The sequence below is a fragment of the Rattus norvegicus genome, chromosome 1 (assembly GCF_021556685.1).
Source record: "Rattus norvegicus strain SHRSP/BbbUtx chromosome 1, alternate assembly SHRSP_T2T, whole genome shotgun sequence".
Lineage (NCBI taxonomy): Eukaryota > Metazoa > Chordata > Mammalia > Rodentia > Muridae > Rattus > Rattus norvegicus.
The window spans coordinates 238,418,068-238,445,463 of NC_141534.1; the positions used below are offsets into that span (position 1 = coordinate 238,418,068).

General features: G+C 37.1%; 1 protein-coding gene and 1 pseudogene across 13 annotated transcripts in view; one reads left to right on the forward strand and one right to left on the reverse strand.

Annotated features, from left to right (window-relative positions):
• The window catches only part of Rfx3 (regulatory factor X3), a 260,295-nt gene that overhangs the window by 198,291 nt on the left and 34,608 nt on the right, over positions 1-27,396 (reverse strand).
• Thoc3-ps1 (THO complex 3, pseudogene 1) lies at positions 18,230-19,025 on the forward strand (annotated as a pseudogene).

Here is a 27,396-nt window from a genome sequence, read left to right on the forward strand (position 1 = left end):
TTTACTAAAGAAATGAACCACTGATGACCATTCCCCTGAAAATATTTGCTGTAATCTCATCTGATTTGTAACTTTAAAAAAAAAAGTTAGTGATTCGTGTTCAGTTCCTTCTGTGCCTGCTAACTTTTTACAGTACAATGATGAACAAAGGGCTAGACCAGCCAGTGTGTAAAGTCATGAGGCGAGGTGAAGCCCATATGTGCAGTACATACAGAGATAAACTAGTTAGCAAAATAATAACGTAGCTACATATCAATTCTGCAGGATTTCATCTCACTATGTCTTAATTGAAGCAACTATTTTTACCTGAGCTACGTGATTGTACAATCTGTTAAAGCAGTTTATTTAATCAAAAGTAAAAGCAATATATAATTTGATGTGAAAATTTCAAGTCTTTAAAATGGTTAGAAATGAGGAGATCTGTGAACTCCTCTGATTGCCTGTCAAGAAGAAGCCAGAGAGAAACCTTTTCATGACCTCCTCCTACAAATAAAACTATTCAGAGATCACCCTGTTTCAAGACACAACCTTGTTTAGTACTTTCCTCTGATGGATAATGAAACATCACAAAACTAGGAAGAAAAAAAAAACCCTGTCATTGAAATTGTAGGCTCCTGCCTCTTCAGTTCTTTGTGGCTTTAAATTAAAATATTCTTGTGCCTGGCCAAAGGATGTTTTATTGGTTTCCTTAAATCATCGCAAATATCACTAGAGTGGTGCACTCCAGCTGGGGGCATCTACAGCCATCCTGTTCTCCTGCCCAGACCAGATTTGGAAAGAGCTTTGGTTCTCCACAGACACTGCTGCTGTATGTTATAAGTCATCTGCTCTTAGCAGACAGAACTATTTCAGTGTACTAGATATGTTCTGAGGCTATCTTCTGCATAAATGACAGCACTCTTCCCCATCCTCTAAGGAAGGAAAGGCCTTTCCTAAAGAGGTTTCTCATGATAGAATCATTTAGTGTGGATCTCATGCCTTAACTGTGGAAGTAGACCAAAAAGAAAAAAACATTCACACCTCAGTAATTTTTTCTGAAATGCTATCTTGTTACAGCACTAACATTTTGATTATGTTACAAGGGCTCCATTCTGAAGAAAAGCTAAACAGCCTTTTTTAAAACACCGAGGGAGGGTAAAGGTACACACACTGTGAGCAGCAGGGGATGTGGCTTCCAAGGGACAAAGGAACAAACAACTTTAACCCATTTAAATATAATCACTTTTTTGAAACATGATAGTAAAGTGGAAATAGCTGAGTGATTTCAGAGATCAATAATGCAAAACTAGGTAACTGATAAGACACACACACACACACACACACACACACACACAGACAAAAGCCTGAGCTAAGAAACCCACCCACCAAACAAAGGAGACTACCTCCCAAGGCTGGTAGCATTTTCTCACCTGAGGGAGCTCAGGACAAGGGATATGCAACTTGCTTTAATTCTTCCATTTCTGTCTTGAACCTGAGAACTGAGTTTCCGTTCATAAATAAACAGGCTACCATAGAAGGTGAATTATTTTTTTAACGTGCCACTTTGTGATCTTTCCAAGGAAAAATTTTATTCTTTCAAGACCAGACTCCCTTAAACAGCTTTCCTACGTCCTGCACAAGCAGATACTATTCCATAAACAGATGCCACGCATGAATTAAGAAGGCTTCATAAAAGAGCCAGAATCTAATTACATAAACTACTTCCCTACAGGTAGATATAAATTTCAAAAATCTCTGAAATCTTATCTTTAAAGGCTGGCTGTCCTTTTTTAATTATGCTAAAAGTTCCTTGTCTGCTTGATCTCTTGTGAACAATTTTAATCAGGCCAGTGTAATACATGCTGTCTCACAGACAACTTAACGGCGCTCTCAACTATGAGCTAATGGAAGAAAAGGAACCACAAGGATTTTTATTAAAAGGAAAAAATGGCTAGCCTAGAGATTTAGCCAGCAATAAAGGCAGATTAAATCATGCACTTTTCCCTCACTTAGCCTGCTTAACGTCAAGAACTACAGATGTATAATTAATGTGCTCTTGAAGTTTACTCTGCAAATGTAAACATAGTGGGTTTTTTTAATTATCTTAAAATTTAGTGAATTTACTTATTCTTTTTTTCCCCTTCACAAATGGACTTACGTTCCGACAACCAGTTTTTCAGAGTCTAAGAAGAGTCCCCAAGCCCCTTCCAGGAACTGGACAAAGGACCCTGATTCAAATGAGTATAGTGACTAGCTAAAAGGCCTGAATGACTTCACCTGCACACCTCTCTATCCGCTATCACTATGAAACTCCTATACATTCTGAGGTCCTCAGGAGACACACCTGATGTTCAAAGCCCAAATGCTCAACTTAATATAAACAATCTAAACCTAACGATCACCGAAAAAAATGTTTCCCTGAAACAAGTAAATAAAGAAACCCTAACAATATAAATAGTTATCTCAGACCCAGAGACTCTATACCTATGCTTAGCTAGTTGATACTCTGTCTGGATTACCAAACTACTCTGACACTAAACATGGTACCCTGGTTTGTATCTCTAAGTAGTTGAGATCTGTTTGGCATCATATTTTCCACCCCTCTATGCCCCATTCCTTGAGGTAAATCTGTAATAGTTAAGAGTCACTCCTCAAAGAGTTAATATAAGAATTAACCACCATAATACAGTGCATTCTTCGAACATGCTGTACATTGAATATTTTCAACTGAATATAAATAATCTAAGCCTAACAACCACCATAATAAATGTTTCCCTTAAACGACTAAATCCAGAAACTCCTAACAATATAAATGGTTCCATAAAGGCCATGTTCTATATTTAAGGAACACTAGTTTCAAGATTTATGTTCAATCACAAGTGACATACTCAGGTCCCCATGTTTTCCCTGGAAACCTTGGCCAGTATCAACATACAACTGTACCTCTTTTCTCTCCACACACTGATAAGTACGCTCTGGCTGTTTTCACTACAAGGATCGCTCTCTTCCTCTTTTCCCTCTCTCCCTCAGTATCTCTCTCACCCGTTCCCATGAACTTGTCACAGTTCCTTTATGCACTTTTTTCATTTACTGCTACGTCATTTTTTCTCTGCTGCTTCTTTTCCTCACATGCTGTTTCTTATTAATTATAATGGGAATCTCTCAGCTTACTTAGTACTTTTCTACTTACATTTAATTTAAAAAGACCACTCTTTGGAGATAAGCTTCAAATAACTTTTAAATATAGGTCAAGACAATTAATACACCCAAGTCTTAAAAGAAAATCTGTTTCTTTCCTTCATACCTATGCACCAGGTCCTGTAATTCTACCTCTTATATTGATAAGTGTTGCAAAGTCAATCTGTTTAATGAAATGGTATGTGCCAAAAAGAGAGAATATACGCTCATGAGATAATGCAGAATAAAAAAATGGCTTTCACAACTGTTCACTGGTATTACAAGATTACAAATATAAGCACATAGGTTACTCCAAAGCCTCTAAAAAGTTATCTAATCTTTATATAAATTCCCAGTTAATAAACTCTCAATTCCAGAAGGCAAAATCTACCACAAATATTGTTCAGAATAATGAAAACTAGGTAGGAACCGTCCAGATAGTTTTAAATTATTGAAAGGTCATAGGGTCTCTCTTAATCATTTTTTTCTCAGTAAAATATTCTCTATCTGTTAAATATGAAATTTAAAATGATTAGCGATATAAAATAAAATATTATTCCACAGATATATTTTTTCCAGAGATCATACCTGTTAATTATCCTAATGGAGCATAAAGTCTCTTCAATAGCATAGAGTTAATCTCAATATGTTTCAAATTACCATGTTTTAAGTTTTATCCTGAGATTTTTCTGTTCAAGAACACATAACACAAAAAGACATCTCAAATAAACTGACATTTAATAAAAACTAGCAGAAAGATGTAATAAAGTTTCTAGAATTTTTCATTTAAAAAAATCTTAGTATTATTTCATTTAATTAAGGCAAATTTTACATTTCAGAAAAACGTAATTATTACATTGACCTAATTTAGTATTACCTGTAACAATGACTCAACATTTGGATTTAGAGAGCTGCAATTACATCTGGCACTGGTTTTTGGCTTCCAGTGTTAGTTTTCAGTAAAAGGAACCAGGGCTCCTTAGCGAGATGGCTGATTGTAGAAGCAGGTTAGGAAGTATTCACATGAAAATGAAATTATTCTCTAATATCAGAAAAGAAGCTCTCAATAATAATCACAATAATGAGGGTCTATCAGTGAGACCTAGAAGACAACTTAAAGAGCTCTTAATGAGCAAAACAGGAATAATTTTAGAAATACAGAATTATTCGGTGATGACTAACCAATCTACAAAAGTGCACTTAAATAGATAAGTAATTGACAAATGGAGGAGATAAATCCTGTTTGTGGAAGTATTTTAATTAATTTACTTATATACTCCAATGTATGGAGGTGCAACATTTCTGTTCCTTGAGTGTGGCCTATACAGTGCCATCATTCCGGAGAATAATACAGGAGCATGGTTCTGAGAAGCCCATTCACCTAAGTAGCAGCTGGAAAACCTGTAATAGCGGTACGTACGGGGATGTGACATAGGAGAAGTGCAAACTATCTGTCTATACAGCTTTCTGCAAGACGACCAGTGTCAAAGGAGGAGGAAGGACGTAGGGGGAGGGGACATTGCTTTGGTTCCGTCTTCTCCCTAGTATATCTGTAGACAGTCAATTCTAAACCACTTCAACTCTGTGATTCCTCACAAGGACTAAATTAGAAGTCACCTGCACAGCAGTGAGATGGAGAGCTAGAGTATTTAATATGAGTTTTTCTCTAACTGCAACCATACATCTAACTCTAATAACCAATTTCCTCACCTACAGTTTAGACAAGTCTTCTGGGAGGCCCCTTTACCCTATAAAAAGAGAGTCTAATCTTCGAATCCTAAGAATTTCACCAAAGGGTTTGCATTCAGATAAGCAGATATGATTTCTACCCCAATCGCAGCAAGTCCTGAGCAGGCACTGCTGACTGAAGAAAGTCTCCAGACAAGGGGCGGAAACCAACCGTCACCGCCCCCGGGCCCGTACATCGGTGAAGACAGTAGTCTTCATCAGATGAAGAAATATAAGAATAAAATATAATACAGAACAATTAACATGGAATACATAACATGGCCATCACTGCTTTTCCTCTAATCTTACTCTGCCGTGAGAATCAGGGACGCAGCTCTGTCTTCCTGGCTCTCCTCTGTACTGCAGCACTCAGATGGGAGATGCTTCCCTTGCCTTCCTCTGAGGTAGTGACCTCAGCACTCATGATGCACCCATAACCACAGTTACAGTTTATCATTATTAAATAACCACTCACTGACAATATTGAAGGAAAGAATCTATTAAAATGTGTTTCGATTTCAAAACAGAGTAGTCCAAAGGAGTCCCACCAAGAATCCCACTTTTGCCTTCTAGTGTCCTGGAGGGAAAAAACCAATTTGCCAGCTTTGTTAGATGATAGAAGACACAGGCTAAAAACCAAAAAGTATTGAGAAGGTAGAAGGCTGCAAAGTTGAATCATATTACACTAATTTTACATCAAAATTCAAAGTTTTCTTATAATGAAATACAAATCAAATTTAATGGTTGAGTCAATAATTTCTTAAGAGAAAAAGTACTGTTATGCCTCAATAGATGACTATATGAAACTAACAAATCTGCTGAATGTGTCACCTACAGGTTTAACAGGCTAGTGAAGTAGTCTGCAGCCATTATCCTAACACGCTAGGTATCTCTAAATCTGATGGAACTATGTTTTTGAAAACCACAAAATGTATTTTTAAAGCTCAACCTTAGTGTTCTCAGCATTAAAATTGATACTGATAAACTAAAATCATGATAAAATGTTATCTGTATCATTTAGTCATTTCACTCTTTTATATCTTATGCTGAGGCAAGATTTCATAGACTCCTAGAACTCTTTACCTCCCTTCCCAAAGGCAAGCTTAGGGATGATATTAGGGAATGTGATAAAATTTGCAAACAATATTTTACATCACCAATTCCATTAGGATATACTAATTACAAGCCACCAGTAATCTGTACTAACACAAGCTCCAAGTACTTCGAACTCCTCACCACTCCCAAGGATGCATATTTGTTTCTACAGTGAGAAATGAAGGAGACTTATGATCATTCAATTTCTTAACAAAGAGTCTGCATGTACTGTATGTATAACAGAGAGCTATGCAGGTCTTTCAAAATCCCATTGCAGTCTGACTTTAATACATTTAATGTTCTCACAGATGACTTTTCCTTAAGACAACAGGTTATAAGATGACAGGTTATCAAAATTTATCAAATCCAGCATTTTTAGTTATAATATCCAGCTGAGATGTACAATTTCATTTTATTTCTTTCTCTTTATTATTTATTTAAAATATGCATTAAAGTAGCACCCCCATGGCTGCCATTAAGAGAGTAATTTGTTCCCTGGCTTTTAAAGTCATTCCATACAGTAAAGAAATGCAAATGCAGCTCATGGCGTGAGATACTTCATAAAACGTAGCCATGCAAAGTATCCACAATGCATTTAATGATTTAGTTACAGGTACTGATTCGTGTTATATCATTATGTAGGTGGTATTCACTTCAAAGAGAACATTAGCAAATTTAAACAGAAGAGAAAATTCAAGTTCATGACTATTATAAGAAGGAAAACGAAAAAGGATCTGTTTAAGCGCCTTATGAGATCCCATTTTGTGCAATTTAAAATTTTAGCATAGTTTTAGATGTTTGTTATTCTAATAAATGACATTCAATATTTATCAAAGCAAGGATATGCTAAAAGATTTGTAAGGTACAAAGCTTCTCCAAAATAAAGAATCAGATTCTCAACAAAACATAAACAAAATATAAGTAACAAGTGCTACAAAGCTCATGGTAAAGTTAAAGTTACAATACTTTTAATAGTATATTAAGAGAGCAAAACCCTGTTTGCATCTCACCAGCGTATTTTATTATTATTACAGTTTATCATTTTTATTCTCTTAACTCAAATTGACAACTCTCCATAAGGTCTTTAACAAACATTATCACAATAAAAAAAGAGCATTTTATCAACCTTATTCAAAATTTCATAAAATGTACTTTGGAGATATATATATATATCGACCCATCCCACCAGGTCAAGTCCTAATTTAACGAACAATTGAAATGGATATAAAGTCTTCCCTTTGATGGTATTATTTAGAATAGTTTTAAACATAGGGGTTTTATTTTGGTTATTGTCCGTTTCTTCTGAGGTACCTCACCCTAAACTTAAACTTGCCATGTAGCTGAGGGGGACCCTGAACTTCTGATCCGTCCTTCTTCAACTTCCAAGTGCTGAATTACAGGTATGCACCACAACACTTACATCACCTAAGTACAGTAAATAGAATAGAGCATCAAACCTGTGTCGTGGGTATGGTAGGCACCAGGAGGAAAGGAAAATTTTTGTTCTGTTTGTTTTTATTTTTGAGACAGGCTAGAACTCACTATGTAGACCAGGCTGGCTTCCAATTCACAGAAATCTACCTATGCATCCTAAGTGTTAAGATTAAAAGCATGAGTCACCGTGCCTAGAAAGAAGGAATTTTCTGACTTTGTTATACAATAATATAAACAAGCCACCTCTTCTCAACCTCCAAGCTTACATAGGGCTCATCCTGTGCCTCCTGATGCACTCGGTGAGTCCTGAGGACTCACTTGCACCTTTTCCAGCCTCCAAGTTTGGAATGGGTCACACACCCCGTGTGTGCACTAGCCCCATCTGAAAAGTCTGCCTGAACCTAGCCCACCGAGGCAGCGTCCTCCCTCCCTGTGAGAACATCATGGACCTCACATTCACTACTTCCATGGAATCTGATGCGTTGCCTGGTTCCCTAGCTTACATCTTTCCAAATCACAAAACTTAGCACAGATCTTTGACATGGGTCATGTGGACTTTACTGTACCTGCCCCATTACCCATCAGCACACTTGGCCCCAGTCACAGATCCTACTTACCATCCCGGCCTGTCGAGTCCATGAAACCCCAACTCCCCATATTATCTCAGTCTTAGGCCTGGCCTTAGTCACACATGATATAGGTAGAGTTATCTGGTGAGAGCCTCATACCCCTTCCATGTGATCCCCACACTCCCAGGTACAGCTTGGGTAGCACAACTTGCACACCAGGCCACGTAAATCCAGCCTCTTATTGCCTCACCACTCTTACATACTTTACAATGGACTGGAGTTACTCATACCAGTAATTGAAAATCGACCCTGACTATCTAACTGACTAACTTACTAATTTTAAAAAACTGATCTAAAATAAACCAGTACTGGCCACAACAAGGACAAAAACCTCCACTCAAAAGAGTCATCCTAGAATATCACATCAGACTCACAACTAAAATATGTCCAGATCTCAATGCAAAAACCATAAACAATATGAGAGACAAAGACTTTATGTTCCCCTCCAAATCCACTAATCCTACAGAACTGTTCTTCAAGAAGAATTACCCAGATGAACCCAAGAATTTAAAGTCCAACCATAAACTTCATTAAGAATTTAGAGTTTAAGAAAAGTCAACTCAATTGGGAGAGTAAGGATGTCACCTAAGTGACATCCAAGGCAAGACAGATTGACTAAATGAGAAAAACAATTCAGGATTTGAAAACAATTCAAGAAAAAATAAATAAGTAGTATGAACACAAAAAATTCAAGACAAGACTAAAAATCTCAACAAACCTATTAGAAAATGCAGGAAAAAACCTTACAGGCATATTGGATTAAGTAGAAGATAGAATAATCAGGACTTGGAGATAACAAGAGCATTAAGCCACACAAGCAAGAATATGAAAAAAAATGGAAGCAAACAAATAAACATGCAGATACTGTGGAAAAATGTCAAACTATCAAGTTATAAATATATAAGAAGATATACTCATGAGACATCAGAAGCACTCCAAATAAATAAGACTAGGAAAAAAACTCTCCACAAGACACTAAAGTTACAACACTAAAAGTACAGAACAAAGAAAGAACTGAAAGCTGCAAGACAAAAATGCACAAGTCACGTGGGGAGGAAAACCAATAAGAGTAACAAATGTTTAGTAGACAGGAATAAATAATAAAAATCCAAGTGGAGACTAATGAAATAGAAACAAAGAAAGCTAAACGCTTATTTCTCCTTTTTTTCTTATTTTTTCCTTTTCTTTTTTTGGATATTTCCTATATTTGCATTTCAGATGTTATCCTCTTTTCTGGTTTCCATTCCTGAAACCCCCTATTCCATCTCCCAACCCCCTTCCTCCTGAGGGTACTCCTCAACCCACTCCTGCCTACCCACCCTGGCATTCCTCTACACTGGGGCATCTCTACCCCATCCTCTACCAAGGGCCTCTCCTCCCACTGATGTCCAATGAGGCCATCTTCTGCTACATATGTGGCTGGAGCCATGGTCACTCCATGTGTATTCTTTGGTTGGTGGTTTAGTCCCTGTGAGCTCTGGAGTGTCTGGCTAGTTGATATTGTTGTTCTTCCTATGGGGTTGCAAACCCCCTCAGCTAAAACAGTCCTTTCTCTAACTTCTCCACTGGGGACCATATTCTCAGTCCCTCGGTTGGCTGCAAGTATCCACCTCTGTATTTGTCATGCTCTGGTAGAGCCTCTCAGGAGACAGCTATATCAAGCTTCTGTCAGCAAGCGTTTCATGGCATCCCCAATAGTGTCTGGGTTTGGTGGCTGCATGTGGGATGGATCTTCATGTGTGGCAGTCTCAGGAGGGCCTTTCCCTCAGTCTCTGCTCCACACTTTGTCTCTGTACTTCCTCCTGTGAGTATTTTGTTCCCCCTTCTAAAAAGTACTAAAGCATCCACACTTTCGGCTTTTTTCTTCTTGAGCTTCATGCGATCTGTATATTGTATTTTGATTATTCTGAGCTTCTGGGCTAATATCCACTTATCAGTAAGTATCAGATGTGTTCTTTTGTGATTGGGTTACTTCACTCATGATGATATTTCCTATTTCCATCCATTTGCCTAAGAATGTCATTGTTTTTAATAGCTGAGTAGTACTCCACTGTGTAAATGTACCATATTATCTGAATCCATTCCTCTGATAAAGAACATCTGGGTTCTTTCCAGCTTCTGACTATTATAAATAAGGCTGCTATGAACATAGTGGAGCTTGTGTCTTTGTTATATGTTGGAGCATCTTTTGGATATATGTCCAGGAGAGGTATAGCTGGGTCCTCAGGTAGTACTATATCCAATTTTCTGAGGAACTGCCAGATTGATTTCTACAGTGGGTGTGCGAGCTTGCAAAACCACCAACAATGGAGGAGTGTCCCTCTTCATCCACATCCTTGCCAGCATCTGTTGTCACCTGAGTTTTTGATCTCAGCCATTCTGACTAGTGTGAAGTGGAATCTCAGGGTTCTTTTGATTTGGAATTCCCTGATGACTAAGGATGTTGAACATTTCTTTAGGGGCTTTGTGGCCATTTGATATTCCTCGGTTAAGAATCCTTTGTATAGCTCTATACCTCATTTTTAATAGGGTTATTTGATTCTCTGATTTCTTTGTGTGTATCGGGTGTAGGATTGGTAAAGATTTTTTTCCCCAACCTGTTGGTTGCCATTTGTCCTATTGACAGTGTCCTTGAACTTACAGAAGCTTTGCAAATTTAAGATTTTAAGGGTTGGGGATTTAGCTCAGTGGTAGAGAGCTTGCCTAGCAAGTGCAAGGCCCTGGGTTCGGTCCCCAGCTCCGAAAGAAAAGAAAAAAAAAAGATTTTAAGATCAATTTTCTTGATCTTTGAGCATAAGCTATTGCTGTTCTGTTCAGGAAATGTTCCTTTATGCCCATGTGTTCGAGGCACTTCCCCACATTCTCTTCTATTAGTTTCAGTCTATCTGGTTTTATGTGGAGGTCCTTGTTTCACTTGATCTTGAGTTTTGTACAAGGTGATAAGAATGAATCAATTTGCATTCTTCTACAAGCTGACCACCAGTTGAACCAGCGCCATTTGATGAAAATGATGTCTTTTTTCACTGGATTGTTTTAGTTCCTTTGTCAGAGATCAAGTGACCATAAGTGTGTGGGTTCATTTCTGGGTCTTCAATTCTATTCCATTGATCTACCTGCCTGTGTCTGTACCAATACCACGCAGGACCCAAATTAACAAATCAGTGTTGAACAAGAAACTATTACAATAGATACAAAAAGAAACATTCAGCAATTACAAGGGCATTCTTTATAAGCCTGTATTCCAATAAATTATAAAAGAACCAGACAAGTTTTTCTATTACTCTAAACCACCAAAGATACACTAAGAAGTGATCAACAACATAGACAGACCCAAAACAAATACAAAAATCAAAATGTAGTAAAAATCTTTCTGACTAAGAGCAGACCAGGCCTAAAAAACTCACAGCAAAATTCTACAAGATTCTTACAGATCTACAACCAATATTTCTTAAATTATTTAAAAAAAGAAAACAGAAACAAAAGCAGCTCTTTCAAACTACTTCTATGAAGCCAGTATCACTGGAATACCAAAACAAGTAAAAGATACAATAAAAGAAATGACAAGAGAATGGGGAAAAAGTGATACAAACAGAAAATAACTAAATTGTCCCCATTTGCAGATATTATACTACTGTGTAAAGAGACACCAAAAGTCCACCAGACAAAGTCTGGAAATGGTCAATATTTCAACAAAGTATATATGTGTATATATGTATACACACACACACACACACACACACACACACACACACACACACACACACACAAAACATAGACCCAAAACAAATATGAAAATCAAAATGTAGTGAATATCCTTCTGACTAAAAGCAAAGACCAGGCCTAAAAAAAACTCAAAAACTCACAACAAAATTCTACAAGATTCTTACAGATCTACAACCAATATTTCTTAAATTATTAAATATATATACATACACACACACATATATATATATATATGAAACTTTTGCCTGAGAGTGTGTGTGAAATCCTGAGAAAAAAAACAATGCTATGTGTGTCATTATTCCAGATTTCAAACTATATTACAGAGTTACAGCAATAAAAATAGCATGGTAAAGATATAAAAGGTGTCAAGAACAATGAAAAGAGAAGACAAAATATTAAGTACACATAATTGCATCCATAAGTTCATTAATATATACCATTCAGTATACAAAATAAAACAGAAATAACTTTTTTAAAATATATAACTCTATTATAAATTTTTAAAACAATAGTGTGACACACTAAAGAATGTCTAAGTAAATCAAAAAATATATCATTTCCAGGGTCATCACATGCCATCCTGTGAAAAGGAAACATATCTATAGTAAATGAAATAGTAACAACCATAAATTTTTATATGAAACTTGGTGGCATAGGCCTGTAATGCCATTTACTCATGAAGGTGAGGCAAGAGGCTTACCATTTGGAGGCCTTCTTGGGCTACAGAATGAGTTCAAGGGCAGTCTGAAAAACTCTGTATAAAGGTAAAGCATAACAAAGGGCTTTATGTCAGACCGGACTGTAGAACACTGCCTAGTGTATATGAGAGCCTTGGGTGGAGTCCTAAGACAAGCAACTTAATCGCACATTCGGCCTCCTGAGCAGCTGCGACTAGACACACAAAAACCCATGTTCAGATACGTTGATTAGGACTATGTTAAATGATTAAATGATTTACATACTTGTCAAAAATCATATATATATATTATTGGTAAATTACATTATGAGTAAATTATAGGTAATAAAATGAATGAATAAAATACAGCGTTGTTATGGATTTCTTTTATAAATTGCAGCACTTAGAGGCTAAGGCTGGAGAATTATGATTTTGTAGTCAGTCTAGGCTACAATTTGAAACTAGTCTCAACTAACTAGTTAAAAGCAATTAAATATATGATAAAGACATATACATTGGTGGGAATGCCTGATAATTCACCTATTGAAGAAACAATTGCAATTTGTTTGAGAATAAGTAAAAATACAATTTTTTCACTGTGTACCAGTGAGACAGTCTCTCTCTTACCTCTACCATCTCTAACACCTTTTTACGCTGTATTTGTTGACAATGAGCTATGTTATATATAAAAGCTTGGCTGCTAATTAAATGAACGGGGAGCTTTAATGAAATATACGATGAAAATAACCTTTGGGTGATTCTTCTCCCAGGACTTTTCTCAAAGGCCTGAAATTTGAATTCTTCAGCTCTATAAATCAGAACACCACTGCTTCACCAGCAGGTTAATACCCTAACAATCTGACAATTCTTATCCAACGTTTATATTGAAGCAAATACAAAAACAACAACGGGGGCTGGAGAGATGGCTCAGCGGTTAAGAGCACTGACTGCTCTTCCAGAGGTCCTGAGTTCAAATCCCAGCAACCACATGGTGGCTCACAACCATCTGTAATGAGATCTGATGCCCTCTTCTGGTGGGTCTGGAGACAGCTACAGTGTACTTATATTCAATAAATAAATAAAATCTTAAAACAACAACAACAACAACAACAAAAAACCAACTCAATAAATATATCCTTAGGTAGTAACCACTAACGCAAAAGTATTATGCTATTCTCCAGGAGCTTGATTACAAAGAGAGGGCATGTTCAGGACCCTGTCCTTGGTAATAAAAGATGTCATATACAGCAAAACAGAGTGGCAAGATAGGGGGGAAAAATAAATTAAATTAGGAGGAAGACTTGACTACTTTTGAACAACAGAGTTTGAGAAAGATGAAAACCACCTTTGTTTTCTTTCTACTGCTGTGATCAACCATCATGACCAAAAGGAACTTAGGGAGGAATCTGGCTACTTGGTTTATACTACCACATTACTGCCCAACATTAAAGGAAGACAAGAGGTGAAGCAGACACTGTGGAGGAATGCTGCTTGCCTGCTTGCTCTTCTTTATTTGCTCAGCCTGATTTCTTATACAAGACCACCTGCTCAGGAGTTGCCCTGACCTCAGTGTGCTGGGTCTCCTACAGCAAGCATCAATTAAGATTGGCCCCCCAACAGGGACAAAGTTGACAGAATATTTTAGTGGCTGCTTTTAATGGGTGGTAATCTGACATGGTCATCTTTTCAACTGAGGCTCCGTCTCCCAGCACAAGCACATGTGCAGAAGCAAAGAGCAAGACGGTAGCAGAGGTGAGAAAGCAGAACAACCCTCTTCAATGGAAAGATGAAGGTGCTTACTTGAACTAGAAAACTAGCGAAAAGAACAAAAAGTTTTAAATGTAAGATTCATAAAGTAGCTCTTGGCATATAATAATAGAGGACATGGTGCTGTTTTAAAAGATATCCTAAATTTAAACTGTTGGCATTTTATTCTGTAGCAGAAAAACTCAAGAGTTTTACATAGCTAATAGCAGTTCTACACATCAACAAATAATTATTACAACAAATACTCTCTCAAAGTGGGAAACAAGCCAGGAGTACACTTGCTATGGCCATAGAAGCAGAACTAGGAACAGACTCTACGTTTTTCTAATCCTGGTCCAGCACTTTTTCCCTTTCTCTCCATTAGCATACCCCTCAACGTTTTCCTTCTCTGAAGCAAGCAAAACTTAGGTTGCTAGCTTTCTACTCAATGTGTGACATGATAAACAATGCTTTATCAAATGCATGTGTCCAACTTATAAGGTCTGGACTGCGAGTCAGCAGACATGAAGAAAGCAAATCTAGCATTGTACTATAATGTTCATGGGTGGCCGCTTAAAGAATAAACAAGAAGGCTTATATAAAACTTTATGGGATATCTTTTATGAAAATGCAAAGACATTCAGAGTTAAGAACCAAAATATCAAAAAATAGAGCTAATTTCTTAGAGAAAGTTTTTTATTATAATCCAATTATTTCATAAATGTATAGTTATCACATTAAATAGCATAGCAGTCTCTTCAATTAAAAAATTAAACCAGCCTAAAATTTATTGCCATCTTCTGGAGTTTTATTACAGTTTCCTGTAACTCTCTATATCCAGAACTCTAAAACCACTTCCTTCCATCTGTCAGAGTTATTCACATTCATAAAACACAGTAAGAATTTATTTCCACTTCCTAAAAACACCTAGAGCAATTGGTTTATATAAATCTAAAGTACTAAATGTGTGTTATTCAAGCTTATCACTGAATTAAAGCTTTCCTTCAGGGGATCAGGGTTATCTGTCAACCACAAGTAAGTGACTAATCTTGCGATTGCACGGAAAGACTTTCGATGTTGAAATTATTTTAAAATTTATGATCATGAGTCTGCCTTAACTATTTAGAAGTATTTCTCAAGCAGACTTCTATTTATGACTTCCTCCTAAGGCTCTAGAAATATCCACACATCTATGATGTTATTTTTTGAAGAAAATGTTGGATGAGTTGCCTTTTTAACAAATATAAATGAAGATATCCAACGAATGAAGTAATCTTCCAAAGACAACAATCATGAAAGATTAAAAAATAATAAAGTAAAGAACAGAAGCCAGTGCTACACTTCAGACTGGCCAGCAGAGGCTGCCAGTAGCCAAGGACACTGGGCTTCTCCCTACCTCAGACAGACAGTGCCCAGTAAGAAGCACTGCTATGATACGCTGTGAAGGCCAGCATCGTAACCACAACACCGGGATTTATACAGCAGCGGTCTTCTCACCTGAATATCCTACTCATACAACCAAAAAGAAAAGACAATTTTGAATATTTTCAAGCATGATCGCTTAGCTGTTACCAACAGAAACCACCAACCATATACGATTATTGTTCCAGAAATAAATTTATTTACATGGGAAGAATGAGTATTTTCATTAGAGAATATATCAATGCATGGTCCTAAAATCCTTCATTGAATAGATGCCTCTCCTCTGCTCAGTTAAATAATGACTCAGTTGCAGATGAAGAAATTTTCAGTTACTGATAAACCATAATTTGACATAGAATTTGGACCGATCTTGAGCTACAATATACTTACATGTGATATACTACTAATATACTTAAATTTTTCATGTGCATTCGTCATGTAAGACTGTCTATCTGTGCCCTTTACCTAGAGCCAAGGAACAAGTGATACCTAAATACACCAAGTGACAATCCCTTCCCAAAAGTCATTTCATGATCTGCTCTATGGTTTTAAAAATTATGTATGTGTCTGGCCCCCTTGGGCTGCACAGCACTGCTCTTTCTTATATAAAGAAAGTTTCTGTCAATCTCTACACCCTTTTGCCACACAAACATGTGCTCAGCTTTCACTTGCAACTCCTCTGTATGTAACGTAGGCAGCTTATTTAGCACTGACCTTAAAGAACTGCAGAAGTTAAATACATACATTATTGTTACGATGACAGAGAAGGCAATGAACTACATGCAGCTCCATCTGCTTTCTTTGTTAAAGAAGAAAAAGCCAATTATCTGTAGCTGTCATCCATGAAAACCCAGACCTATTTAAGTCAATATTAGCCTTGCACAACTGAAAACATTTATATTATTTTTACCTGGGGTTTTTTTTACAAGAAAACTCATAATTTCACTATAAAATATTAAACATTTTAAAGAACAAAGTAACAGTAGAATATTAGAATTACACACTTTTATAACAACTCACTCATTTAATATTTCAGAAAAACTGCCTACCATTTTTGTGATATTCATTTTGTAACTAGTAGAGGCAAAACTTAGGCATCTCTATATAAATTCATTCAAAAGCATCCAAGTAAAAGCCCATTCTGTTGACCAACAAGAGTGAGATTCTATACCTCTACTTAACAAAAAGAAAGGAAAATAAAGTCAAAAGTTGAAATGTTACAGAAAATCCCCCTCCTCATGGACTCCTGTGCATATACTGCAGTCTATCCACCAATCTTCCATTTTCTTGTCTACTCTCATTCCAACACAAGCAAACTAATCAACTAATTCATTTTGATATTTTTTAAACTTTAAGAGCATATCAAATGAAGAAAGGGTTTTGTAAAATCAATCAGAGTCAATATCCCACAGAACTGGGACCAGAAAGGTAGTGCCACAGGTAACGATGCAGCTGCTCAAGCCTGCTACCAAATGGAACTTACGTAGGAAGCTGGATGATGTTTCTCTCTCTAACCCCATTCTACAATGTACGCAAAGGTGAGTGCTCATAATTATGAATATAAACATTCTCTGATTTTTGTTTGTGTTCAGGTTTTAAACACTGATCTGTTTATTTTTTCCACAGGAACTCTTCTATTGGAAGTACAATCTATTTTATAATTCCACATTAAAGGTGTATCTTACTTTCTAATAAATGTTAAAATAAATGAAACTTTTAATTATAAGAACATTAACAAAGATATAATCGAATATACAAAATCAACAATGTGAGCCAAAGTTGACACACAAAAGATTATGGTGTTAAAATTACAGCTCTCTATTCGTGATCCTAACCCTGCTTCAGGAGAGACACTGGAAACTTCATTTGACCTAAACATCAAGACTGTGACTTTCCTCAGGCCCCCTCTCCAATCTTGACGAAGCACCATTATATTCTCACATCTCAAATTTGTTAGGAAAGGTAAAGAATATATCAGTATAACAAAAAATTAAGGAAATCCTAGATCCAAAGCACATGTTAAAATGGATTATCGGTTCCGTTAAGGACTACACACAGGCAGGTAAGGAAAGATGGGTAAGTGGTCACAATACACCAAACACTAAGTCAGTTCCCACTGTCACACACTAGGAACTGACAGAATCAAATGTCCACCTCAACTTCTGAGAACACAACCAACAAGCCTGTACTGCCAGCAGAGCGTGAACACTTCCCAGTTCTCGTGAGTACTGTCTCCATCTGTATAAAAACAGCGGAATGACAAGCGACAGCAACCTCTTACAACTGTCCATCTTACATGGCTGGTTACGGCGTTTGGTAAGACGGCTCCGCAGCCTTCGCCATTCGCCCCAGCTCTACAGGCCCTGCACTTAAGGAACAGTGGTCCCCGGTGGACACAGGAGTTCTTCTGAAGCCTCCACAGAGGTGGATGAGTTCTTCCCAAAGTGGGTGTAGCCTAGAGCTACAGTGGCTTTCACTCAGCTTGGGATTCTTTGACAAAACTGCTTTTCTCTCTCTCTCTTTTTTTTTTTCTTTTCTTTTTTTTCGGAGCTGGGGACCGAACCCAGGGCCTTGCGCTTCCTAGGCAAGCGCTCTACCACTGAGCTAAATCCCCAACCCCTTTGACAAAACTGCTAAGGTCTTCCTGCTGAAGGAGCACCTTCTGATCAAAGAAAAAAGCTACAGGGGTTGTGGAGATGGTATGATTCCATTTTCTTGGCATCCAAGTAACCCTGATCCCTTCGTCACTGGGTATGGAGATGAAGTCATTCCTGTGTGGGATATGAGGACTACAAATGTACCAACACAAAACTTTAAAGAAAACATTAATATCTGCGGGAGTCCCATTGGGGACACCATAGCTATAGGCATCAAGGATGATGTTGCAACCTTTACTGATGCCAAGACATACGATTCCAAAGCAGAGACACTGAGTTTGAAGTCAACAATATTTCTGGAACGATAATGATATGTTCCCCCTGACAAACAGCTATGGTTCTATCAACATTCTCAGCTACACAGAACTTATGAATGTACAGAGTATCTATGCCATCCTTCTAATCTCATCAGTATCAATTTTAACCCCATAGTGAAATTTACTAATGAGTTACAGGTGCTTTGGTCAGCTTCAAGGATATGGATGAGGTACTGTGTGGAAAATGTTTTACAGAAATGTTCATTCTCTGAGAAAACCTCAGTTTTAGCCACAATATGAAAATGCTGGCATCGGCGTCAGAGGATCACATTAACATAGCTCACATGTAGACAGAAATTGGAAGGTACAGGGTGAGCCTCAGACCTGCACTATGACTTCGCATCCCATAGGTTTCCGCTGGCACTAGCCTGTGATGATGGAACAGATGACAGTAGTCAGGAAGCTGGTGCTGTGACCCTTTGGGCTTCCTAAGGATTCCTAAAAGGAAAACCTGACAGAAGAGAAGACAGCCTGCCATAATTCCCCTCCACTCTTCCAGGGCTTGTTTCTTCTTTTTTAATTTGACTATAAGTTCTAAAACTCAAAAATCTTTGGTCAATGTGCCCATACCTTATCACTTTGTGGTGATTATGGTTAAGCCAACCTTGCAAGAAACTAACTCTACCACCAATCTACATCCCAAATGCCTTCTTGTTTTTTTTATTATATTATTATTACTTTGGTATGTGCATATTAACTGTTTCCATCTCCCTACACACACACACACACACACACACACACACACAATTAGCTAAAAGTACTCTACAAGGACAGGTCATAACCTCAGCACAGCATGTCTTTCGGGAGTCTCCTGTCTTTATGATTTTCTATGTATGGCTGTGCTTACAGAATATATGACTGCTTGAGCAACACCTAACTTGAAGAGAGGATAAATGGTGGTGACTTTTTTAAATAATTAGAAACACACACACACACACACACACACACACACACATATATATATAATATATTTGAAATTTAATCATTTAATAAACCTACGTTTTAATATGAGACTTCTAGGAGTTTTAAATTGAAAATATTACCATTCTATTTTTATCACAGAGAAATACTGCAATTTTGTATTTTTTTTAATCTGAGTATAGATTAAAATTATAATTCAGATTAGTATTTCAACGAAGAACTTTCAGAATCCTTTAAAGTCATTAGTTTAAATGGTGTGGGTAAGCCTAACCTTATTGTATACGGATTTGAATGTAACAAATTATAAAAAACAATGAGATAAATTGTAAAATATAAAAATAAGAAATACAAAATAGGGTTAAAACTAATATAAACTAGAATAGACAAAGTTGGGAGGTAAATAGAAATATATGAATAAGAGTCCACATGAATGACTTCATGCTCAAGCTCCCAGAATGGCAAAAAGTAAAAGGGGATAAATCAGGTTACTAACTCTTCTCTAGTTAGGTTTAGATAAAACCTCATTCTGATATATCAGTTTACTAACTCCTCTTCTCTAATTTGGATAAATCCTCATTATCTTGCCCAGGAGAGCCTGGAACTTGCTAACTAGCCCAGACTAGACTAGCCTTGACCTCATAATTCTGCCTCGGTTTTGTATTACAGCCATGGACCAACATACTTAGCTTACTTTTTATAAAGAAAAACCCATGGCAAGGCTGGAAAGATGGCTGAACATGTAAAGGTACTTGCTTCCAGAACTGAATTTAAATTCCCAGGATTAATATGTTGGAACTAAAAACCAATTCCTGCAGGTTGACCTCTTGGCTCTAAAAGTACCCTAACATAAGTAAGCTTGCACACACACACACATACACACACACACACAAATACATACATACATATACATATACATACATACATATACATATATATACATATACATATATATACATACATATATATATATATATATCACATGAAACTTTGTTTTCCAAAAACATTACCTGCAGAGATGGTTCAGAGATGACTCAGGTTTAGTTCCCAGTGCAAATACTCATAGGCTTACAATTGCCTGTAACTCCAGGTCCTGGGATCCAACATGTTTTCTGACTTCCACAAGCAACAGGCATGCATTCAGTATGCCTAACATACATTCAGGCAAAACACTCATATACATAAAGTAAACAATTATTTTTAAAAAGACATATACCCAAATATTTCCATATTCTATCACAGAGATTTATGAATTGCTGCTCTATTCACAATAACAATGAAACACTAACAGCCTAGACATCCATCAACAGACAAATAATGAAATTGTACATAAACACTGTGGGAAGGGGTTGGGGATTTAGCTCAGTGGTAGAGCACTTGCCTAGGAAGCGCAAGGCCCTGGGTTCGGTCCCCAGCTCCGAAAAAAAGAACCAAAAAAAAAAAAAAACACTGTGGGATATTATTCAGCTATAAAGGGAAATAAAATCTGCAGAAAAATGGATGAACCTAGAAAATACATCAATGGAAGTGATCCAAACTCAGGAAGAAGCAAGCCACATGCTCTCCCTCACTTGTGTTGTCTATGTGCGTGTGTCCGTACACAGCACATTTGAGGATGCAGTATAACATTTAGAAAGAAGACCAGGAGAAGGTAATGCTTAGTGGTGAGACAGGAGAGAATGCAGGCAAGAGAGTATGAGTCATGGAAGAGGATATAAAGTTAATGAACTTCTGGTTTTGACTCCATTGGATGTTTTTCTTTTTGGTGAATACATATTCACCTTTCCGTGCATTGATGCAGCACTGTGACAGTCCTTTGAGACAGTGGTTATAAAGGTGAGCATACGTACTTTTTAGTTTCACTGACCATTAGAACAACAGACATGTGGGACACTGTTCATATATTAAACATCACTGTTTAAACAGTACCAAATGATAATCACTGTATCACATGTCCTTAACTTTTCCTCAGAATAATCTCAAAATATAACAAGGCTATTATTATTATTGTTGTTGTTGTTATTGCTATTTGTTCAGGTCTTATTTTCAAAAACTAAAATCTTGAACATTTACATTACATGTTCAATATTCCTTACAGATGGCAAGGCTAAGTCTTAGACACAGGTCTCTTAATTCCAAGTCTAGTGTGTCTTTTGATCATGTAGTCTAGGTGATGATAAGGAAGACTTCTTCAACTTTTTAATCACTTCTATGCCTACCCCATGTAACCTGAGCTATCCCTGTCTGAAATTCTTTAAGAGTGACTAAGCTTGTAGAGGTGCTGTGATTGTGATTATGTACGATAGACCACCTTATGTATCTATTGTAAAATTGTTTTCTAAGAACGTTTGTGTAACACCGCCAAGAAAATCCTCATTCACATTGTGAATGGTCAAAAATAAAGTTTTTGTGCTGTAAAATAGCTGAACGGGTAAAGGTCCCTTGCAATGGAAGCTGGCTAACCCAAGTTCAATCCCATGAACCCATATAAAGGTGGAAGGAAAGAAACAGAACCCACAAAGTTTTTCTATGATCTCTACATGTATACCCTGGAACACATGCAAACATTACTTGCACACATACACACAAACACACACAATAAAAACACTTTTTTACAATAAGAATTAAATTTCTGCTTATCAGAAAACCCTCCTAAAATCACAAAAGAAAAACAGACACTAAAAAGAGATGCATAATATGCAGGTTTATATAATTATAAATCAGACATCCCCTTGCTCACATAATTTAACAATATCACAGGATTATCTGCCAATTCTTCAGAACCTATCTACTAAGTTTATAATGATTACTGAAGGCCAGAATAATTGCATGTCATAAACCCTGCTTCTTGCCCTTTCACTACACCCTACTCTAAACTGTGGAGTAAAGACACGGCTTCTGTGCTTCTGACTGACTCACACCAAAGGGCACTGGCTGGCCATGAGGCCTGATGAAATCCTGGGACACAGAAGGGTCTTTTTTCTTTGCGACTTTATCAAATGTAGAGCAGGCAATTTATTTTGAGCCAGGAAAATAAAATATAATCTTGGGCCATCTGGTTCTGTAACACTCTATATTTGTTTAGAAAGGTCACTGTTGTCAAGTTATTGAATGTTATCTCTGGAATTGACAGGAAGAAAGAAGGTTTTTGAAAGCAAGCCAGGAATACTAAAGCACCGGATATTAATGTGTAAAATTGTAAAGAAGTATTTAAAAGGTTGGACTTCAGTGATAAACAGACCACAGTTCAAATCCAAGCTTCACCTCCTTGAAATGACCTGAGGCAACCACCAGATCTCTTAATTCAATGTTCCCATCTATGAAATCTAAACAACAGTACTCTGGTGGACAGATACAGATACACAGACACACAAAGTATACAGACACAAGCATACACACACAAGCATACACATAACTAGCTCAGAGTTACTACTCAAACTATAATCATTATTAATTTCAATATGACTCTTGTAATTTTCATTAGTTTTCTACGACACTTACTTTATTTATAGTGTGTGTGTGTGTGTGTGTGTGTGTGTGGGTGTGGGTGTGGGTGTGGGTGTGGGTGTGGGTGTGGGTGTGTGCACGCACGTGCGCCCATGTCTCAGTTATGTATTGTCCATTTGATACATCTGAGTCATCTAAGAAAGTCTTAGTTAATGGATTGACTCAGACTGGCCTAAGGGCATGTCATTAGTAAACTGTCTTAATTTTAACTAATATACTAGTGTCTCTAGTGGATTGTCTTAATTTTAACTGCTATAGGAAGCCCAGCTCACTGTGGCTGTACCAATCCTAGACAGGTGGTCCTGAACAGTTAAGCAACCAAGCTACCTATGAGCCAGAGAGCAGAGAGCTGTTACTCCAGGGTTCCTGTTTCAAGTTCTAGATTGAGTTCCCACCCTGACTTCCCTCACTGAGGGATTGTGTCCTACAAGTATTAGCCAAATAAACCCTTTCCTCCCCTAAGTCTGTGTTTTATCAGAGCACAACACTAAGCTGGAACACCAAGTGTATGCATAGAAGTTGGCGGACGACACACGGGAGTCTGGTCTCCTTCTAAACCATGGAGTCCTGGGATCAAATATAAGCGTGTCTGGCTTGGCAGCAAGCACCCTCACCTGCTGCGCCAGCTCGCCAGCCTGACATGTCTGATGCTAAATTTTTATTACTGTTATAAACACTTCTCCAGAGAGCAAAATAGAATTCAAATAGAAAATCATGGCTTATGCTTTTTGAATACAATCATATGGGTTTGGAGGCTATGCCCGATAAAACATACAATCAAACAAACAAAAAAAAAAAAACCACTTTCTTTTTAAAATAGGAAAAGAAAAAAAGCAGCTCTATAAAAACTCCATCCAACAATTTTCCTGTTGGCAAAGAACATTATTTTCAACTCAACAGGCCAATTTATGACTCTTAGAGGTGAGCCAATGCTTTTCTTGCACGTTAGTGCATAGGATCCCCACACACAACTGTTTCCCCAACATCAAAGCAAGCTTGAGAGCTGGGCAAAGGCTGCACTCCTGGGCCAGTAATTATCAGCGGCTACAAAGTCCCCTGCTTGGACTTCTAATACTTCTCCCCATGCACTGTTAGGTTCTCTAATTCCTCCGTGATACTAAGGATTACTAAAAGCAGGTTTCAATCCCTGGAACCTTATAACAAATATGTAAAACACATGAACTGATGCACTGGACTAGACAAATAAACAAAAGAAACGCACAGGCAAAGAAATGCAAAGAAAGACACAGGTGAAGAGCAACTGATCAAACTTCATCTACCCAGCATAGTGCATAACCGCACACCCACACTTCCTGTCTTGAACACCACACTGGCACAGCACAGGGATTTCAGACCCTTCTTCAGTTAGCACCTCACTTTGGATCTCAAATGTTCACATGAGTGTTCAAGCTGAATAGTAGTGTTCACTCCTAAACCTTTGAGAACCTTACTTTATAAATTCTTACCTTTCTTGGACAGATTCAAAAAACAAACATAAAACTAGACTTCTTATAAGCACAGATGACTGTAGATCTTTTTGGAATTACAGTAGAAAAAAAAAGGTCTTGGGTCACAATCAAAATAGTTCACTTTTACCTTAAATTAAAATGTTGGTGAGAATATGTTTCACTTTTATACCATTATATCTAGATTTTTTATTTATTGTTCAAATTAGGAACAATATTAGCTCCAATAGTCTACTGGAGGAAGAATACAGGAAACAGCAAAATATTAGCAACTATTGTAGGAAGACCATTGAAAATAATAATGTTCCTTAGAAAACAGAAAACAAATACTAATTTGTAGCATTAAGGTAATACTCTGAGTAACAGCTAAGGTGTTCACTCTTTCACAGCACTTGTGGGATACGAAATTGTGCAGCCACTATGCATTTTATGTCATTTTGTTTAAAAAAAAAATCTACTGACAAATATCTCATAAACTACTGGTCAATGAACCAAACGTTCCATAGGTGGCATTTCTCTTCAACTATCTGGGCACACTATTTAACATAACAAGTTCACCCTTTACTATCACCATAACCCACCTGAAGCCTTGACAGGAAAGGAGACAAAGCGAGACAAATGTGCTCCCCTTGTCCACTACTGAGATTACTGCTCCAACAGAACTGAAGCGCCTGCCTCCAGGAAGCTCGTGCTGGGTGAGGAGCCTAAAGCCCTGACTTTGAGGTCCGAGTGACCTGTCACCTACAGTATCTTCTCCCAGCATGCACAGGAAGCTGGACTCATGTATACATATTCTGTAGCCTACAAACAGTAAAAATGTTTAAAAATTGCAGAAAAACTGTGCCAGGTGTATAAACCCAAATGCCCTGCAGAATTACTTATGAGAATATGACAGAGCTATTTAGTATCATCAATCCTAAATTCTTCATTACTGTGTTAAATACTTTCTAGTGTATTTTCACATACCTGTGTCGTTTCTTTTACTATATTTTTTGAGTTATTTTCTTTGTAGTCTCCTTAAAGATTATAATTAGTACTTTTTCTAAATTATCCTTTTGGGGATAAAATTAATTTATTAAATTATAAATATAATTTTATAATTTTTGCTTAAGTTTGCTGTAGTTTGGAGAATATTAGAAGCAAAATTATATTGTGTGTATTTTTATACATACCTGTCTTTCATATAACTATTGTCATTTTTACAATTATTCTTTAATTTCATGTGGCATCTTCTGATCTTTTATTGAGCTATTGGGACTTCCTTTAAAGTTTCTTAAAGAGGTCTTTTAGTGACAAACTCTTCTAGGTTTTGATTATTGGCAAAGGTCTTCTATTTTTTTCTTAAGAGTTTGGCTAGACACAAAACTTCTAGCCAATAGTCATTTCCATTCAATGATGAAATGTCGTCTAACCTAAGTACTGTAACTTAGCCATCAATCTTGTGATGGTGTCTCTTGTGTCTCTTTTCCCTGTCTTTTGTTTGGGTGTGGGGTGGTCTTCTTACACCAGTCTCTGTGGACCTATCCCCAGGTTGACTACTTACCCTGCAGGCTCAGGTATGCTGGAGTCCCTCCGGTAACTCATTTGCTATGCTTTTAAACTCCAGAACACCTATGTGTCTCTTTTTAAATCTACACCACTGTTGTAGTCTGTCTTTGATGGAACATCATTTTCTTCCTTTTTAGTCCTTCAGACTTTTTCCACTAAATTCTTTGAGGTTTCACATTTATAACAGCTAACTTTACAAATCTTAAAAATAGCTATATGTTTGTAACTGGGCATGGTTAATGCCTACAACCCCAGAACTCTGGAGACAGACATAGGGATATGGCCATGAGTTCCAGTCCAGTCTATTCTGTCCAGTGAGATCCAAGCCAGTCAAGGCTGCATCAATTAAGACAAATCCGAACAGACAAAGAACAGCTTTCTGTTGGCAGCTTTTGTTTAGCTATTTCATTTTGTCCTGTGTATATGCTATTTCCTCTGACAAGAAGGCCGTAACTGAGAGTCCAGAAAGTTAACAGATCTCTGATGCCCGCATGGTCCAGAAAACTCCAATCCAACCAAAGCGAAATGGTATGACAATCAAAATTAATTGGATACCACAAAGCCACCTTAATTTACATGACACAAAATACATGGAAGGAAAATGTGGCAAAATGGCTCACCCAACCCACACAGGACTCATCCCTGTATCTATCATATGCAAGTAGTTCTTTGATTACTGTCATATCTACTGCTCTAGCAGTAATATTAAATAAACTGCTTTCATTTCTTCTTCTCTAAAGGGTACATTCTTTCCGCATTTGATAAATTCTATTTCTCTGAAGTTTAAATACTCTGCTTAAACTAGACATTTTATGAAGCATATATTAACACACTTATATTGGAATTCTGGGAGCAATGTCCACCCAATGTACCTGTTTTTTGTTTTTGTTTTTGTTTTCCAAATGGTACTAACTTAGCACTTTCAAGAACTATTTGGACTACCTGCATATGGCCACCAACTTTTCTGCTTTTCTTTTTAAATTCTTGATTTTAGTTTGTAAGCAAGGTCATACTGATGTCACTATAATACAGTGTTCAGATGAGTTCAACTGCCACAGCTATGTATGGCCCATCCCTTTCCTTTGCGAAAGGTTCTTTAGGAAGTGCCAACTCCAGCTTTGAAGGACTTATTAAAAAAGCTCTTGCTTTCACTTCATAATGACAAAGAGCCTTAAGATAAGCCAGAGGTGACATTTTTAGATCTCTCCTAGGCAAGTATCACAGCCTTATGTATTAAGCATACTTTTACATATCAAGGAACACGTCAGAATTTTCTAATGTTTCTCTGGTTGGCCAGTTCTCCAGGAGTTCCTTTAAAATTCCTACCCAGGCTCTGGTTTGTACCAGATGAAGTTATAAACTTCAACAGCTGTG